At 42.2% G+C, this 15143-nt stretch overlaps 1 protein-coding gene across 4 annotated transcripts in view; it reads left to right on the forward strand.

Annotated features, from left to right (window-relative positions):
- GFOD2 (Gfo/Idh/MocA-like oxidoreductase domain containing 2) overlaps positions 1-15143 on the forward strand; it is a 38661-nt gene that overhangs the window by 3331 nt on the left and 20187 nt on the right. Inside the window, exon 2 of one of the 4 annotated variants that reach the window (XM_054511292.2) lies at positions 6595-6708. The exons of the other annotated variants lie outside the window; for them this stretch is intronic. The gene's annotated coding sequence lies outside the window, so the exon portion shown is untranslated. The remainder of the gene's footprint in view (positions 1-6594; positions 6709-15143) is intronic. 4 annotated transcript variants of the gene reach the window in all.

The following is a 15143-nucleotide window of genomic DNA, read 5'->3' on the forward strand; positions in this document are numbered from 1 at the left end:
AAAGTAATCTTTACACCCATTGTGGGGCTCAAATTTAAAACCCTGAGATTAAGTTGCATGCTCTTCCATCTGAGCCAGCCATGTGCCCCTAAGACTGTTGTTTTGTTTGTTTGTTTGTTTGTTGGGGATTTTTGGTGCTTGTTGACAGATAATCTTGACCCTTAGGGTCTCTTTGGTGTGTTTTGATGGATGCTTTTGTAGCACGGTATTCCAAAGCATATTAGAGGATGTTCCATGTGGTTAATGTTTTCCGCAACCTGATGTTGGTTACTGCTGGGAAATGGTTATCATCTCTGGGGGGCCTCTCTTGGAGTGGCTCTGGGATCATGTGAAATAGAATGTTTGTCTTGTCAGGCATCCTCTGATTGTCAGGGAGAAGGGAGTGGTGGGGACATCAGTCATATTTCCTGTTACTTTTCAGCCTTTTACATTGATATTCCTGTGCCAGTGGCTTGTATTTTAGAGCAATGGAGAAAATGAACATAGTATTCCTTATCCGATGTTATTTTCAAAATTAAATGATTGTGCTTAAATGGCTGTTTTGGTTCCTCCAGGCCTGGGCTTGCTTCTGGTCATGGTGGTTTTTAAAAATGATCTTTGTTTCTCTTTCCTTTAATGCTTTATAGCCCTGATATACTAAGATTGTTATTCAAAAAACATTTAAATGTCTTTAAGTAATTTCTAAAGTGTTATGGGAATGTTACCAAAATAATGTGAAGTGTGAAATTTGGGGGACTTATTATCTCCTTAATACCATATAAAACCAGTCTTGGTCCCTAAAGAGCTTAGGGTCTCAGTAGCAAGACAAGACATTGTGGTATCACTTAAACAATAATCAGAAAATCCTAAAATATAAAATGAATGTCTCTTTTCAGGAGTACATGTCCCATATACATCCTGTATTTTATAACCAGCTTCCTTCATTACACATTAACCGCCCCCCCCCAAAAAAGAATAAAGAACATGGTGTGGCAAAGACCTGAGATTAGATTATTTTAGATCCACATTCAACAGCCAAAAGATCGTTAAATGAAACCACAGCTGACTGTGCTCATGGCCTCGTTGGTAAGCAGTTTGCTGCATATAAGAAGGAGATGCTTGTGAAGGGCATTGGGCATTTCCAGTCACCAGTGAACTACTTAATACTTAGTCTTTTTGGTCACCAGAGGCCACATAACACAAAGTAGAGAATGCCAGTCAGAATTGCTATGTTCCAGGGTGCCCTACGAATGTCCTCTATCCAAGGGGCACCTGGCTGGCTCAGTTGGTGAAGCGTACAATTCTTGATCTCAGTGAGTTTGAGCCCCATGTTGGGTATGGAGATTACTTAAAAGTAAAATCTTTAAAAAAAAAAAAAAAGGATGTCCTATACCTGAAATCCAGAAGGAAGGTAGATGGGTGACTCTCTAGAGTGTCTCTTACTGCCATAGAAATACCAGTTTTCCCAGAAGAGTACTTTTATCCATGTAGAAGGTGGAAAACACTTAGAAGACGTCAGTAAATTAGGTGAGCACGTTGAAAAATGTTTATCATCATTAAAAACTCGCCCTCTTCTTTCTTGGGCCCTAGTCCAAAATCAAAGTATGTAATACTCTTCTCTCTAGGGTTGGCTGTTTCACATGCATCATGGCCAAATGTGCTTTACCTCAGTGATTTAAAAGTAAAGGCAGAGTCTTTGTTCACGTGCCTGCCACAGTGAAAGATCTCTGAACACTCATTGTGTTCCTGTGTCAAATCAGTCCTTGGTATTCAGCTATGGGTGTAGGAGGAAATGGAAACTAAACTCCAGGGACCTAGCCTGTCTGGATCACTGCTCTGTGCCCCAATTCCTGGCATAATGCCTGACTCATTGTGGCGCTTATAAATATTGGGGAATAAATGAGAAGAGGACTCTGGTGACTGCATAGTGTGCCATTAAAAGGGTTGGGGGGTGCACAGAGGAAGTTCACGTTTGAGAGGAAAGACAAATTTGGGATGGGAGCAGCTGGTAGGTCACTCAGGTGGGGATTTCTAGTAGATGCAGACATTTAGTAGAGCTAGAGCTGGAACAAGTTGTTGAGTCTGGAAATTGGAAGTTAAGAATGTTTGCATGAAGGTTATAGTGAAATTGAAGGGTTAGCTAACGTTGCTGTGGTAGAGAGTAGGTCCGAGGATGGAATTTTCAGAGGGATGTCAGTGTGGAACTGGTTGTTAAAGCAGTCTTAGAAAAAAAATAATCTTGTTATTGCCAGATTTTCAAAAGCAATAAAGAATTAATATAGTGGGCAAATAAGTACTTTTTCCTACTGTAATCATCAGCTGAAGCTAACTTTTAGACCTAATGGCAATCTAGATACTTCTGTGGGTGTTAAATTTTTCCTTTATGACCCAATTTAGCTCACCCTTTTGTACTTTGGGTAGTTATGCCTCATTGGACAGGTCATTAGGTCTTTCATTAGTGCCCTCCAGTGTGGACACTGTTCGGACTAGGGCAGGGGGACAGGGAATTGGTGTCTTTGGCCAGCGCTGGGTGTGCTCTCATCCTGTGGTAGCTGCCTAGAGGTTTACTACCATGTCAGCTTGTGGAGCTGAGGGAGAAGCATTTCTTTCCTTTGTCCTGTTTATGTTTTTGCTCTCAATAAGAGGGCAGGAATCTGTGACCATGTCGCTGAATCAGTGTAGGCACTGTTAAAATAAACAAACAAATCACAGGGAAACGAAACCTTCTCCAGAGAGCCTCTGGATCTTTGAAACCCAGGGACCAAAACTTTTATCATAAGTGATTTGTAAAACTCAACAGCTGCTTCTTTAGTCTGGCTTTTTCAGTGGTAACATAAATGCAGGTAAAGATGCTTTCACATCTGTCGGAAAGCAGTGCTGCCGGTGGTACCGGACTGTTAAGTACATGCTGTAGGTACTCCCTCGGCTATGAACATGCAGTGTCCAACTCAGGCTGCACCGCCCCACCCCAGCCCCACTGTCCCCCTGCCTCTCCTGCCCAGGCTCTGATCATGGGGGGTATGGTTGTCTTTCCTCTTTGGGTCTGGCTCTTCTAGTCAGACATTGACTGCCTATTTGCCACACTGGCTCATTTCCAGATGTCAGGGTTGCCAAAAGGAAGGCTGGGGGACAATTAGATGCATCGTCCTAATTAATTCTTGGTACATGACTGATGTAGAAGGCATTCCTGCTTATTTCCCCAACAGGTCCTGAGTTTTGCAAAACAATTAAACTTAAAATTGGCCTTCACGGTTTTATTTCCTTTATCATGCCCAAGAATTATGCTCTCATGTTACAGATCCCTTTGCAACTGGGTGTTAAGTCACAGTGCCCTTCTCTTAGGGTAGTGTTCCACAGTATCAGTTCTGGGGCATCATTCAAAGTAGCTTATAATTGGGGTGCCTGACCGGCTCAGTCAGAGCATGTCTCGGGGTCGTGAGTTCAAGCCCCATGTTGAGCATAGAGCTTACTTTGAAGGAAAAAAAAAAGAACAAAGTAGCTTATACTCTTAAGATTTTTAATATTTTAAATCATTTTTGCAATATTTATTTAAAATCAGAAAGGCAAAGAAGGAATTAGGCAGGAAAACTGTTGCCTTCTAGTCAGTGCACCATCTATATAGGCTTTATTTTTTTTTTTTTAAAGATTTTATTTATTCATTTGAAACACAGAGATATATATAGAATGCCTGCTCCTATGTGGGAGTGGGAGCAGTGGGAGAAGCAGAGGCAGAGGGAGAAGGAGACTCCCCGCTGAGCCAGGAGCCCGATGCGGGGCTCGACCCCAGGACCCTGGGATCATGACCTGAGCCGAAGGCAGATGCTTAACCATCTGAGCCACCCACGCGCCTCTCTATATAGGCTTTAACCTGACTTCCTGATTCATTCATTTTTGTACTTACTCATTCATATGTTCATTCTTCAATCATTACTCAGCACCTACTCTGTGTCAGGCACTGTGTTTTGTGCTAGTGACAGCACTGTGTGAGATAGGCAAGATCCTGCTATCATGACAGACACTAAATAGGTGATCCCAGTGAAGTATGATGGGCACTTTGAAAACCAAAGCCCAGGCTGCTGTGAACTGTGAGCCAAATCACTTAACCCAGGCTAGGCATGGCCTCTAAAGAAGTGGTGTTTAAGTGGAGAGAAATCTCAGGAGTTAGCCTGAATAAGTTAGAAAAGATTGTTCCAAGCAGAGCAAACAACTTGGACCAAAATCTCAGAGCAAGACTGAAGGAGTTAGATTTGGTAGCTGCTAGCATGTTAAATACAGTGTAAAGGGAAAGTGGCAAGGTAGAGAGTTGGGGAAGGGTCCAGCTCATACTGGGAGATGCTTTGTGAGCCTCATCAAGGAATTTGGGCTTTATCCTAGGGGCACTTAAAGTCTAGGGAAGAAAAGGTCATGACCAGGAGAAACATTAGGTGTCTGTTAAGGAACCAGAACAGCGGATGAATTTCAGGGGCATTGAATCCAGTTGGTGAGATGTACTGATGGACTGGCGGGGGGGCAGGCAGGCTTCACTGCAGCCAGAGTGGTTCCTTATGAACTGTCACCTGAGGGAGTCCACTCTCATTTGCCTTCCCTTCACAGTTGTCTGTTATATTTGAGCATAATCTCTAAGTGCTGGGTCATTGTCCTACAAGACCCTTTACATACAGTGTGCTTCTCTGTTAGAGGGAGGAAACTTGACTGTAAGGGGACTGAGCTAACTAGTAATCATGGGTCATGTTATGTGGAGGAGAGTTGTTGGAGAGACAGTTCTAGGTGAGGGCGCCCTCTTAGCAGGTCAAGTTGTAGTTTAAGAATGAGAGCAGCTGCTCATTTTCCTAATCCCAAGTGGCAGGCAGAGCTATTCTGTTATCATATGATGCTTGTTTTCTTTCCTGAACCATTAAATCATATTTTGCTCCAAACTACTTAGATTAGTGACATAAGTCATCTCTATTATATTGGTTAACATATTGCAAGGCGCTACTGAATTATATATAATTTTGATGAGTTCGGTATATATATCTTGGTTTATTAACTAACCATGCAGGAACAAAATCTGAAATATTTAATTTTTTTCAATAATATTTATTGAGCACCCACTATATATCAGGCCTTGTTCTAGGCACTGGGGATACAACAATGAATAAAACAGACAAAAAATTCCCTGTCTTAAAGAACCATACATTCTAGCAGGGGTGGTTGGGGGAGACAAACAACGAGGAAATAACTTGTTTCTGATACAATAACATTTGAGTACAGGCCTGAAGAAAGTGAGGGAGAGAGTAAGCCAAGTGGATAGCTATACAGAAAAGGGAACTGTAAGTGCAAAGGCCCTGAAACGGGAGCATACCTGGCATGTTTGAGATACATTCAGTACTGAACCACTGTAGCTGGAGCAGAGTGAGTGAGACAAAACAGGACATAAGGTGAGAAAGATAAAAGAAGGGGATGAGGACAGACTATGTAGGACTTTGTAGGTCAGTGGAAGAACATTTGGCTTTTATTCCAAGAGAGATGGGAAGCCTATTGGAGGGCTTGGGTGAAGAGTGACTTGCTCTGACTTACATTTTAATTGAGTCACTCAGTGCTATGTTGAGAATAGATTGGGGCAGGGTAGAATCTGAGAGGCCAGTTAAGCAATTGCAGTAATGTAGGCAAGAGAGGGGGTTGTGACTTGAACTGAGATGGTAGCAATGGGAGTCCTGGGAAGTGCTTGGATTCAGGATATATTTTGAAGGTAGAGAGCCAGCACAGTTTGTTAATGGATCAAATGTGAAGTGTGAGCGAAAACTAAGAATCAAGGATTACTCCCAAGATTTTTAATGGAGCTGTCGGAAAATTTGTGTTACCAGTTTCTGAGATGAAGCCATTGTGGGAAGAGCAAGTTTGGTGGGGGATGGGGAGGATTCCAGGAGCTTAATTCTGGACATTTTAAGTTTGGGATGTGTATTAATATAAACATCTGGGACGACTGGGTGGCCCAGTTGGTTAAGTATCCGACTCTAGATCTCAGCTCGGGTCTTCATCTCGGGGTCATGAATTCAAGCCCCGTGTTGGGCTCCACATTGGGTGTAGAGCCTACTTAAAAAAATAAAATAAACATCCAAGTAGAAATATCAGATAGGCAGTTGTTTATACTAGTCTGAAGCTTGAGAAAGAGGACCTGGCTAAAAACTTTGGGAGTCCTCAGAAAATAGATAGTATATATATTTAAGCCATGAGACTGAATAGTGGTTACCACAGTCATTATCAGGAGAAACTAGCAGAGGGGATTGAGAAGTAGCCAGAGAGAATAGCAGGAGAAATTTGTGTTCTGGAAGTTGAGTGTTTCTAAGAGGGTGGAACATGCTTTATCAGATGCTGCTGCTGTCAGCATCAAAGTGGGATGAGGATGGGAATTGGCCCTTGGATTTTGCAACATTTTAATTGTATTTGACAAATACCAGGTAGCTAAAGTATTTATGACCAGTTCTGTAGAGTTGTTGGCCATGGTGCCTCGAATACATAACATAAGATAGTTGTACAGTTGCAGTTTGAAGTTCTGAACAATTTCGCTCTTCTACTTCTTTTGGACCCATTTTATTTATTTATTTTTTTTTTACTTTTTTTTTTTTATGTAAGCTCTATGCCCATCTTGGGGCTTGAATTCATGACCTGAGGTCAAGAGTCACATGCTCTACTGACTGAGCCAGCAGGTGTCCCTGGACCTGTTTTATACTGAAGAACTATTGTTGGGTAAGGCTTGAACACTACTCTGGGAGAAGGCAGTGTCTGCTGATTACAAATTGGCTTTTTAATATGCTCTTTTCTTTACTGAACTACCAACGTGTCATTGTTTTTTTAGTAATTCAGTCTTGGTGTTTGAGTAATGCCTTTCTCACGTGGAACTCAAAGTGCTTTACAGATATGTTACTTAACATTTCTTCTTCTTCTTTTGAGAGGGGTTGGGGGGATGGAGAGGGAGAGAGAATCTTAAGCAGGCTCCACACTGAGTGTGGAGTCCGACAGGGGGCTCGATCTAAGAACCCTGAGATCATGACCTGAGCCGAAATCAGGAGTCGGATGCTTAAGCCACCCAGGCGCCCAACATTTCTTTATTTTTTTTTTAGATTTTATTTATTTATTTGTCAGAGAGAGCACAAGCAGGGGGAGTGGCAGGCAGAGGGAGAGGGAGAAGCAGGCTCCCTGCTGAGCAAGGAGCCCGATGCAGGTCTCAATCCCAGGACCCTGGAATCATGACCTGAGCCAAAGGCAGATACTTAACCAACTGAGCCACCGAGGTGTGCCCCAACATTTCTTTAAATAAGATTAATTCATATCCTGTTGAATGCTCTCAGAGTACCCTGTTCTTATTCTTTATAATGTTTATCTCAAATTGTAATGACATATTTATGTGATGATTTGATTGTGTTATCTCTCCTGCTAAACTGTAAACTCTCTGCAGGCAAAAACTGTCTGCTTTGCTCACCAACATAACCTGTGCTTTGCCAGGCCTGGCCAATAGTAGGTAATTAAAGTAAATATTTATTAATGAATCAGTTTGCATAAATTACAGGTATCATTTTTATACATGAGCACCTGAAACACAGGCTATGATTCGCTAAGCTAATGTCACAATCTGTTTTAAAATTAGGTTGAGGGGGGGCCCTGGGTGGCTCAGTTGGTTAGGCATCTGCCTTCAGCTCAGGTTGTGATCCCAGGGTCCTGGGATCGCTCCCTGCTTAGTGGGAGCCTGCTTTTCCCTCTCCCTCTGCCGCTCCTCCTGCTTGTGCGTGCTCTCTCTTTCTGTCTGTCAAATGAATAAATAAAATCTTAAAAAAAATTTTTTTTTAATTAGATTGAGGGCCCATTTCACTTAATAACTAGGGTCCTGGCCTCCCTCTGGCCACAGTGCTTTATTTTAGCTTTTTTAAAAGATTTTATTTATTTCTTTTTAGAGAGAACTAGAGAGCACTGGCAGGAGTGGCAGAGAGAGAAAGAGAATCTCAAGCAGACTGTGTGGAGCATGGAGCCCTATGTGGTGCTCCATCTCACCACCCTGAGATCACGACGCAAGCCAAAATCAAGAGTTGGACACTTAACCAACTGAGCCACCCACGTGCCCCTTAGTATATTTTATTTTTATTTTATTTTATTATGTTTTTAATATTTTATTTATTTCTCTGAAAGAGAGAGAGAAGCAGAGTCTCCACTGAGCAGGGAGCCTGATGCGGGGGGCTCGATCCCAGGACCCTGGGATCATGACCTGAGCTGAAGGCAGTCGCTTAATGACTGAGCCACCCAAGTGCCTCCCCTTAGCGTATTTTATATGAGGTTAGAATTACTGGAAAAATTCATCCACAGAAAAATCTAGCCTCTAGATACTGGCCGTTTGGAATGTCTCAAGGGTCAGAGGTCTGTGGCAGTCTGTAGAGATGGCTCAGAGGAAGGAGGGATGCCCTGAGGAGGCACAGCTTGGGGTTGCTGCTTGTGCTGGGGAACTCCAGGTGTGGAGCTGGTTCTGAGGCGTGGTGGGGGTGGGCACTGAGTGAAGGCTTCTCATTCTTGTGGTATGCCAAGTCTTGTTGTCCAACCTATGTAGCTGTAACCACAAACTGTTACACATAATTTCTTACTTAAAGCCATTATTAACTTTACTTGCATAAAGAAATACAGAAGAGGGCGCCTGGGTGGCTCAGTCGTTAAGCGTCTGCCTTCAGCTCAGGTCATGATCCCTGGGTCCTGGGATCGAGTCCCACGTCGGGCTCCCTGCTCAGCAGGAAGCCTGCTTCTCCCTCTCCCACTCTCCCTGCTTGTGTTCCTGCTCTCGCTATCTCTCTCTCTGTCAAATAAATAAATAAAAATCTTTAAAAAAAAAAAAGAAAGAATTTAATCAATATTTAAAAAAAAAAAAAGAAAAGAAATACAGAAGAATTCCTTTTGAACCCTCCCTTCCCTAGTATGAGTTGTTTGTGAGTGGTGAGGACTTACTTACCTAACACCTGCGGCTCAGCCGCTTGCCCATTTTGACATTGGTTAGTGGAAATTGCCGTCTTCAGAAACCCTTAGGAAATGCTGAGACTGACTAGATCATTGGCCTTAGTGTGAAGTTAATTCCTCGGAAAACTCACTCTCTTGGCTGCAGCCATTGTCTCTATACTGTTGATATCTCCAAAAGTAAGCTGACGAGGTTTTTATGTTGTTTTTGAAAAAAGAGACTTTTAATTCACATAAATTCATTTTGTTTATGAATCTGAATCTTCAAGATGTGAAAAGCTTGTTCTATGTTCTTAAATACAACAACTTAGGGTGATTAAAAATTGAAGTTGGGCACCTGGGTGGCTCAGTCGTTAAGCGTCTGCCTCCGGCTCAGGTCGTGATCCCAGGGTCCTGGGATCGAGCCCTGAACCGGGCTCCCTGCTCCGCAGGAAGCCTGCTTCTCCCTCTCCCACTCCACCTGCTTGTGTTCCCTCTCTCACTGTGTCTTTCTCTGTCAAATAAATACATAAAATCTTTAAAAAAAAATTGAAGTATAATTTACTTACGATTAATGCACAGATCTTAAGTATTCCTTCTGATAAGTTGTTACAGTTGTATCACCATGAAAGCACAATGCAACACAGAATATGGAATATTTCCATCACTCTAGAATATTTCCTTGTGCCCCTTTCCTGTTCAGTCCTGTACCCCCACCACCACTTCAGCCACCACCACTAACACCTTCTGACTACTATCACTATAAATAAGGTTTGCGTGTTTCTATACTTCATATGAATGGAATCCTACAGTACGGTGGGGTTTTTGGTCTGTATGTGTGCCTGGCATCTTTCACTCAACATATTTTTAAGATTCATAGATGTTGTTGCATGTATTCATAGTTCATTCATTTTTATTGCTTTACTATATTTCATTGAATGACTATGCCGTAACTTGTTTATCTATTCACCTATTGATGAACATTTGGGTTTGTTTCCAATTTGGGGCTATGATGAATAAGGCTGCTGTGAACATTTTTTATACATTTTTGTGGACATATGTTTTTGTTTTCTTGGGTAAATATCAACAAGTGGAGCTGCTATGTCATTGGGTTAATATATGTTTAACTTGATATGAAACTGACAGTTTTTCAAAGTGAATGATTATACTGTCTTACACTCCCACCTACAATGTATGACAGTTCCGTGTGCTCCATATCCTCCATATCCTCTCCAAACTTTGGTGCTATCACTCTTTTTTTTATTTTTGCCATTAGTGGGTATCTCATTGTGGTTTTGATGTGTGTGTCCCTGATGACTAATGACATGGAATGCCTTTTCATGTGCTTGTTGGCCATTCCTGTATCTTTGGTGTTAAAGAGACTATTTAAGTCTTTTAACATTTTTATTTTTTATTTTATTTTATTTTTAAATTTTATTTATTGGGGCACCTGGATGGCTCAGTCAGTTGAGCATCTGTCTTCGGCTCAGGTCATGATCCCAGGCTCCTTGCTCCCTGGGGAGCCTGCTTCCCCCTCTCTGTCTGCCCCTCCCCCCTGTTTGTGCGCTCTCTCTTTCTCAAAATAAATAAAAATCTTTAAAAAAAGATTTTATTTATTTATTTGCCAGAGCGCATGCACGAGAGAGAGCACAATCAGGGGGAGTGGCAGGCAGAGAGGGGGAAGCAGGCTCCCCGGGGAGCAAGGAGCCTGGGATCATGACCTGAGCCAAAGGCAGACGCTCAACTGACTGAGCCACCCAGGCGCCCCAGTCTTCTAACATTTTTACAAGTTTGGGTTGTTCATTTTTTATTGTTGTTTTGTAGGAGTCCTTCTGCATACAAGTTACATACAGTATATATTTGGCAAGTATTTTTTCCTAGTCTCTGGCTTGCCTATTCATTTTGTCTAATGGTGTCTTTGACTGAATAGAATTTTTTTTCCATTTGAAATACAGCTTATTGATGGATTATGCTTTTTGTATCCTGTTCAAGAATTCCTTACCTGACCTATGGTCTTAAAAATATGTTCTGATATGTTTTTCTAGAAGCTTTGTAGTTCTGGCTTTTGCAGTTAGGTGTTTCATCTATTTTGGGTTAATTTTTGTATAAATAGTGAGAGAAGAGGGGTCAAGGTTCTTTGCTATATGGACATCCAGTTGTTCCAACACCGTTTCTTTGAGTTTCCTTTCCCCCATTGAACTAATGATTTAATACTTTAGCTGAGGGGTGCCTGGATGGTTCAGTTGGCTAAGCGGCTGCCTTCAGCTCAGGTCGTGATCCCAGAATCCTGGGATGGAATCCCGCATCGGGCTCCCTGCTCCCCGGAGAGTCTGCTTTTCCCTCTCTCTCTGTTGTTCCCTCTGCTTATGCCCTCCCTCCCTCTCTCTCTCTCTCTTTCTGTCAAATAAGTAAAATCTTTAAATATATATATATACTTTAGCTGAAAAACAATTGACTGCATTTGTGTGCTTTGCAGGGTAAAGATAGTATTACAAGGCAGTAACTTTGTCTTTAGAAATCCCTAATGGCTCTTTTAGAAGCCTGATGCTGAAAAATAGAAAGCATAATTTGTAATTTTAAAAAAGAATAGTTACAGGGCAAACTATTATAGATACATTTTTAAATAGCTTGGCTAGAACCACCCACACTCTATCCATCTGCAAGCTTCTGAAGAGCTGGATGCTTCTAATAGGATCAGGGAGACAATCTCAGAACAAGTAGTGACACTTGAAAAAAAGCAGTTAATCAAAAGAATTCTTAAAGATATACCAAGAGGTACTTAGGATAAATAGAGAATAATCTGACAGAGAAAACATTAACTACTCAATTCCTCTATTATATTTCTCCTTTTATCAAAGACCTAGCTGCGTGGTGTGTGTAGGGGGTTACCTATCTGGAAAAAGCAGGGTCAGGGAAGGTAGAATACCCAGTTCTCAGAACAGTTTTGTTCTCCTGATCCATTTGAATTACATCCCTAGGGTCTGAGAAAACTAGCAGGTGACCATGCTATAGCCCCATATACTATCAATAAACTTTTGAGGCATTATGAAGCAGAGGGAGATGCCAGAAGTTGGGCGACATGCAACATCTGTCTCCGTTTTTTTTTTTTTTTTTTTAAAGATTTTATTTATTTATTTGACAGAGAATGAGAGAGAGAGCACATGAGAGGGGGGAGGGTCAGAGGGAGAAGCAGACTCCCTGCTGAGCAGGGAGCCTGATGCGGGACTCGATCCAGGGATTCCAGGATCATGACCTGAGCCGAAGGCAGTCGCTTAACCGACTGAGCCACCCAGGCGCCCCTCTGTCTCAGTTTTTAAAGGGAGGCTGATACACTTATTCCTCAGAAAGATACTAGAACATTTTATTAAACAAATGGCCTCTGAGCACAGGGAAGGACAACTGGTGAACACTGAAACGTATATGGGTTTATAAAGAACAACATCATCTAACATTGATTGAGGGCTAATTGTGCCGGGTGCCTAAACTGTGAACAGTTGGTTACTGGCCTTGAAATTTTGGTCAGTTCAGACTCCGTGTGTGTGCATTTGATAACAATATAATATTTTAAGTTAGTTATTTTGGCTTGAAGACATAGCCTGCTAATCAAATTTGCATCTGATACAAAGCTGGTACAAATAGTAGATAAATATTCAAAAAGATCTCAACTGGTAAATAAATGCCCAAGTTAAATGACATTTATTAGAGGAAAGTTTTAAACTTTGGTTCAAAAAAACTAATTGGTACACCCATGTTCATAGCAGCATCATTCACAGTAGTTAAAATGTGAAGCAACCCAAGTGTCCATGGACACATGAATGGACAGGCAAAATGTGGTGTCTACATACAAATGGAAATTAGGGAGTTCTGTCTGTAAAGGAGTGTATCAGTAAGCTTTTGCTATATAACAAACAATTACAACAAACATCACAATTCAGTAGCTTAAAACAAATGTTATTTCTCATGATTCTTTTTATCCCCCCAGGTTTATTGGTATATAATTGACCTATAACCTCGTGTAAGTTAAAGGTTTACAATGTATTGATTTTATTTTCTCATGATTCTTTGGGAGATCTGGGTGGTTGTTCTGGTCTGGGTCAGCTAAGCTGGAACTAGATGGCCTAGGGTGGTCTCACTCATATAACTAGCAGTTGGCTTTGTGTCAGGTGGGGCAGTGAGGATGACTTTGGTCACATGTCTCTTGTGATCCAGCAGGATGGTCTAGGCTCATTCACATGGTGATGGTCCAAGACAACCCAAGAGCAGTAAGAGAGGAAGCCTTCACGCACAAGTAGTTTTCAAACCTCTTGGGTCATTTTGCTCTTGTGCCATTGGCCAGAGCATGTGACATGATTAAGTCCAGAGTCATTGTGGGAGGTGATTCACTATCTGATGGCATGAAAACAAAAAAAGGGAGTTATTGTGGTCATTGTGCAAACGACCTACCACTACCTAGGAAGTTTAAAGGAAACATAAAAGTTTCATTAGAAACATCACAGATAGAGGCACCTGGGTTGCTCATTCGGTTAAGTGTCCTGTTGATTTCGGCTCAGGTCATGGTCTCCTGGTTGTGAAATCGAGCCCCGAGTCAGGCTCCGTGCTAAGTACGGAGTCTGCTTAAGATTCTCTCCCTCTCGGGCGCCTGGGTGGCTCAGTTGGTTAAGCGACTGCCTTCGGCTCAGGTCATGATCCTGGAGTCCTGGGATCGAGTCCCATATCGGGCTCCTTGCTCAGCAGGGGGTCTGCTTCTCCCTCTGACCCTCCCCCCTCTCATGTGCTCTCTCTCTCTCATTCCCTCTCTCAAATAAATAAATAAAATCTTTAAAAAAAAAAAAAGATTCTCTCCCTCTCCCTCTGCTCCTCCTGCTTGTGCTCTCTCTCTGAAATAAATAAATCTTTTTTTTTTATTTTTTTTATTTATTTATTCATGAAAGTCAGAGAGAGAGAGAGAGGCAGAGGCAGAGGGAGAGAAGCAGGCTCCCCACCTAGCAGGGAGCCCGATGCGGGACTCGATCCCAGGACCCTGGGATCATGACCTGAGCCGAAGGCAGACGCTTAACCATCTGAGCCACCCAGGCGCCCTGAAATAAATAAATCTTAATAAATAAATAAATAAATAAGGAATCATTCCTCACAGGTAGTTCCACAATGTAGAAGACTGAGGACTTCAGGTCCATCTACAGAAGAGTTTTCTGACTGAAATGGCCCCAGAACAGAAGCGAGCCACCAGTAAAGGGAGGGTCTTGTCATTGGATGTGTTGGACAGGTCGTATGACCTCTTGTCTTTCTGATCAGCTTGACCTGTTACATCCTGTCTTCCAGGAAGCCTTTCATGCTTGCACACCACCTGTGGCCCTGTTAGTGATGGCTGTTCTCTATGCTACACACATGTCTTTGTTGCTCTACCTATACTGAATAACAGATGTGTTTACATGCCTATCTAGTCCATGAAATGGAGTTCCTTGAGGGTGATTCACCATCTCAGTGCCAGTGTCTGCAGAAAACTGTTCCATCCTCAGGTTGCCTCCTGGTGGTCATTTGACTATGGCAACTCCAGCCATACTGTCTGCATTTCAGACAGAAAGAAGGGAGAAAGAGGGGAAAAGGTGCCTGTCAATGGAGATTACCTCCTTTAAAGAACATTACCAGAGGCTCTACCAAATGGTCCCTTCTTCCTATATTTATCTTTTTAAGATACCTCTTTTTTGCAGGAGAGGTTAAGAAACACAGGTTTTAGTTCTGTGTGTTGCATCTGGTAGAAAAGGATTCCTAGGCACCTTCTGCCCAGGGTCTGACTCCTACTCAAGCTGCCTACGGAATACGTTATGCACTAACACCAGAATTCCCAGTATCTGTGCCTCCTCAAACACACAATGAGGTAGGGTGTTCTTTTTATCATAGGCCTGGCTACCTTCATGACTATATTCTGTCACTTGGAGCTCCTAGCTTCATAACCCATGGGATAGGGCAGGGATCAGCAAACGTTTTCTATGAAGGGCCAGATGGTAAATATTTTTTTATTTTTGTGGGCCATATGGTCGATGTGTCACCTACTTTACTGTTGTATTACAGAAGTAGCCATAAATAAAGAAATGGATGTGACTGTGTTCCAGAACTTAGAAAAATGAGGGCCAGACTGGATTTGCCTTCCACGGTGGGGAGTGGGGTCTCTTTCTATGGTTTTGAAGAAGCTGTGGCTCCTTGGAGTAGGCATACAG

The sequence above is a fragment of the Mirounga angustirostris genome, unplaced genomic scaffold, assembly GCF_029215605.1.
Source record: "Mirounga angustirostris isolate CCGP_5_RB_7025 unplaced genomic scaffold, mMirAng1.0.hap1 SCAF_16, whole genome shotgun sequence".
NCBI classification, from domain to species: Eukaryota; Metazoa; Chordata; class Mammalia; order Carnivora; family Phocidae; genus Mirounga; species Mirounga angustirostris.